A 4484-nucleotide genomic window follows, 5' to 3' on the forward strand; every position below is an offset into this window, starting at 1 on the left:
CCTCCATACCTACACTGAAACCAACCACCACCCAAGAGCCAGTAAGTTTTAGAGCAAGACATACCATGCAAATTCTCCAGCAACACAGGAACATAGCCCCGAATGTCAACATACAGGCTGCCCAAGGTGACACCTAACACATAGACCCATCTCAAAACTCATTACTGGGCACTCCATTGCTCTCCAAAAAGAAGAAATCAAGTTCCACGCGCCAGTACACTGACGCAAGCTTCCCTAACCGGGAAACCTTGACAAGCCAATCGTCTAACCCCACCCACTGGGTAAATCCTCCACAATAAAAAGGAACCACAGACCTCCAGGATACAGAAAGCCCACTCCAGACACAGCAATCTAAACAAGATGAAAAGGCAAAGAACTACCCAACAGGTAAAGGAACATGAAAAATGCCCACCAAGTCAAACAAAAGAGGAGGAGATAGGGAATCTACCTGAAAAAGAATTTAGAATAATGATAATAAAAATGATCCAAAATCTTGAAAACAAAATGGAGTTACAGATAAATAGCCTGGAGACAAAGATTGAAAAGATACAAGAATTGTTTAATAAAGACCTAGAAGAAATAAAAAAGAGTCAATTAAAAATGAATAATACAATGAATGAGATCAAAAACACTCTGGAGGGAACCAAGAGTAGAATAACGGAGACAGAAGATAGGATAAGTGAGGTAGAAGATAAAATGGTGGAAATAAATGAAACAGAGAGGAAAAAAGAAAAAAGGATCAAAAGAAATGAGGACAACCTCAGGGACCTCTGGGACACTGTGAAACGCCCCAACATTCGAATCATAGGAGTTCCAGAAGAAGAAGACAAAAAGAAAGGCCATGAGAAAATACTCGAGGAGATAATAGCTGAAAACTTCCCTAAAATGGGGAAGGAAATAGCCACTCAAGTCCAAGAAACCCAGAGAGTCCCAAACAGGATAAACCCAAGGCGAAACACCCCAAGACACATATTAATCAAACTAACAAAGATCAAACACAAAAAACAAATATTAAAAGCAGCAAGGGAAAAACAACAAATAACACACAAAGGGATTCCCATAAGGATAACAGCTGACCTATCAATAGAAACCCTCCAGGCCAGAAGGGAATGGCAGGACGTCCTGAAAGTAATGAAAGAGAATAACCTACAACCTAGATTACTGTATCCAGCAAGGATCTCATTCAGATATGAAGGAGAACTCAAAAGCTTTCCAGATAAGCAAAAGCTGAGAGAATTCAGCACCACCAAACCAGCTCTTCAACAAATGCTAAAGGATCTTCTCTAGACAGGAAATGCAGAAAGGTTGTGTAAACGTGAACCCAAAACAACAAAGTAAATGGCAACGGGACCACACCTATCAATAATTACCTTAAATGTAAATGGGTTGAATGCCCCAACCAAAAGACAAAGATTGGCTGAATGGATACAAAAACAAGACCCCCATATATGCTGTCTACAAGAGACCCACCTCAAAACAAGAGACACATACAGACTAAAAGTGAAGGGCTGGAAAAAAATATTTCATGCAAATGGAGACCAAAAGAAAGCAGGAGTCGCAATACTCATATCAGATAAAATAGACTTTCAAGTAAAAGCTGTGAAAAGAGACAAAGAAGGACACTACATAATGATCAAAGGATCAATCCAAGAAGAAGATATAACAATTATAAATTATATATGCACCCAACTAGGAGCACCGCAATATGTACGGCAAACACTACGAGTATGAAAGAGGAAATTAATAGTACACAATAATAGTGGGAACTTTAATACCCCACTCACAACTATGGATAGATCAACTAAACAGAAAATTAACAAGGAAACACAAACTTTAAATGACACAATGGACCAGCTAGACCTAATTGATATCTATAGGACATTTCACCCCAAAACAAGCAACTTCACCTTTTTCTCAAGTGCACACGGAACCTTCTCCAGAATAGATCACATCCTGGGCCATAAATCTAGTCTTGGAAAATTCAAAAAAATTGATCATTCCAGTCATCTTTTCTGACCACAGTGCAGTAAGATTAGATCTCAATTACAGGAAAAAAATTGTTAAAAATTCAAACATATGGAGGCTAAATAACACGCTTCTGAATAACCAACAAATCATAGACAAAATCAAAAAAGAAATCAAAATATGTATAGAAATGAATGAAAATGAAAACACAACAACCCAAAACCTATGGGACACTGTAAAAGCAGTGCTAAGGGGAAGGTTCATAGCATTACAGGCTTACATCAAGAAACAAGAAAAAAGCCAAATAAATAACCTAACTCTACACCTAAAGCAATTAGAGAAGGAAGAAATGAAGAACCCCAGGGTTAGCAGAAGGAAAGAAATCTTAAAAATTAGGGCAGAAATAAATGCAAAAGAAACTAAAGAGACCATAGCAAAAATCAACAAAGCTAAAAGCTGGTTTTTTTGAAAAAATAAACAAAATTGACAAACCATTAGCAAGACTCATTAAGAAACAAAGAGAGAAGAACCAAATTAACAAAATTAGAAATGAAAATGGAGAGATCACAACAGACAACACTGAAATACAAAGGATCATAAGAGACTACTACCAGCAGCTCTATGCCAATAAAATGGACAACTTGGATGAAATGGACAAATTCTTAGAAAAGTATAACTTTCCAAAACTGAACCAGGAAGAAATAGAAGATCTTAACAGACCCATCACAGGCAAGGAAATCGAAACTGTAATCAAAAATCTTTCAGCAAACAAAAGCCCAGGACCAGATGGCTTCACAGCTGAATTCTACCAAAAATTTAGAGAAGAGCTAACACCTACCTTACTCAAACTCTTCCAGAAAATTGCAGAAGAAGGTAAACTTCAAAACTCATTCTATGAGGCCACCATCACCCTAATTCCAAAACCTGACAAAGATGCCACAAAAAAAGAAAACTACAGGCCAATATCACTGATGAACATAGATGCAAAAATCCTTAACAAAATTCTAGCAAACAGAATCCAACAACATATTAAAAAAATCATACACCACGACCAAGTGGCTTTATCTGGCTTTATCCCAGGAATGCAAGGATTCTTTAATATCTGAAAATCAATCAATGTAATACACCACATTAACAAATTGAAAGATAAAAACCATATGATTATCTCAATAGATGCAGAGAAAGCCTTTGACAAAATTCAACACTCATTTATGATTAAAACTCTCCAAAAAGCAGGAATAGAAGGAACATACCTCAACATAATAAAAGCTATATATGACAAACCCACAGCAAGCATCACCCTCAATGGTGAAAAATTGAAAGCATTTCCCCTGAAATCAGGAACAAGACAAGGGTGCCCACTCTCACCACTACTATTCAACATAGTGTTGGAAGTTTTGGCCACAGCAATCAGAGCAGAAAAAGAAGTAAAAGGAATCCAGATAGGAAAAGAAGAAGTGAAACTCTCACTGTTTGCAGATGACATGATCCTCTACATAGAAAACCCTAAAGACTCTACCAGAAAATTACTAGAGCTAATCAATGAATATAGTAAAGTTGCAGGATATAAAATTAACACACAGAAATCCCTTGCATTCCTATATACTAACAATGGAAAAACAGAAAGAGAAATTAAAGAAACAATACCATTCACCATTGCAACAAAAAGAATAAAATACTTAGGAGTATATCTACCTAAAGAAACAAAAGACCTATACATAGAAAACTATAAAACACTGATGAAAGAAATCAAGAGGACACAAACAGATGGAGAAACATACCGTGTTCATGGATTGGAAGAATCAATATTGTCAAAATGGCTATTCTACCCAAAGCAATCTATAGATTCAATGCAATCCCTATCAAGCTACCAACGGTATTTTTCACAGAACTAGACAAAGAATTTCACAATTTGTATGGAAATACAAAAAACCTCGAATAGCCAAAGTAATCTTGAGAAAGAAGAATGGAAGTGGAGGAATCAACCTGCCTGACTCAGACTCTACTACAAAGCCACAGTCATCAAGACAGTATGGTACTGGCACAAAGACAGAAATATAGATCAGTGGAACAGAATAGAAAGCCCAGAGATAAATCCACATACCTATGGACACCTTATCTTCAACAAAGGAGGCAAGGATATACAATGGGAAAAAGACAACCCGCTTTAACAAGTGGTGCTGGGAAAAACTGGTCAACCACTTGTAAAAGAATGAAACTAGAACACTTTCTAACACCATACACAAAAATAAACTCAAAATGGATTAAAGATCTAAATGTAAGACCAGAAACTATAAAACTCCTAGAGGAGAACATAGGCAAAACACTCTCCGACATAATCACAGCAAGATCCTCTATGACCCACCTCCCAGAATATTGGAAATAAAAGCAAAACTAAACAAATGGGACCTAATGAAACTTAAAAGCTTTTGCACTACAAAGGAAACTATAAGTAAGGTGAAAGACAGCCCTCAGATTGGGAGAAAATAATAGCAAATGAAGAAACAGACAAAGGATTA

Source organism: Cervus canadensis, chromosome 28, assembly GCF_019320065.1.
Source record: "Cervus canadensis isolate Bull #8, Minnesota chromosome 28, ASM1932006v1, whole genome shotgun sequence".
NCBI lineage: Eukaryota > Metazoa > Chordata > Mammalia > Artiodactyla > Cervidae > Cervus > Cervus canadensis.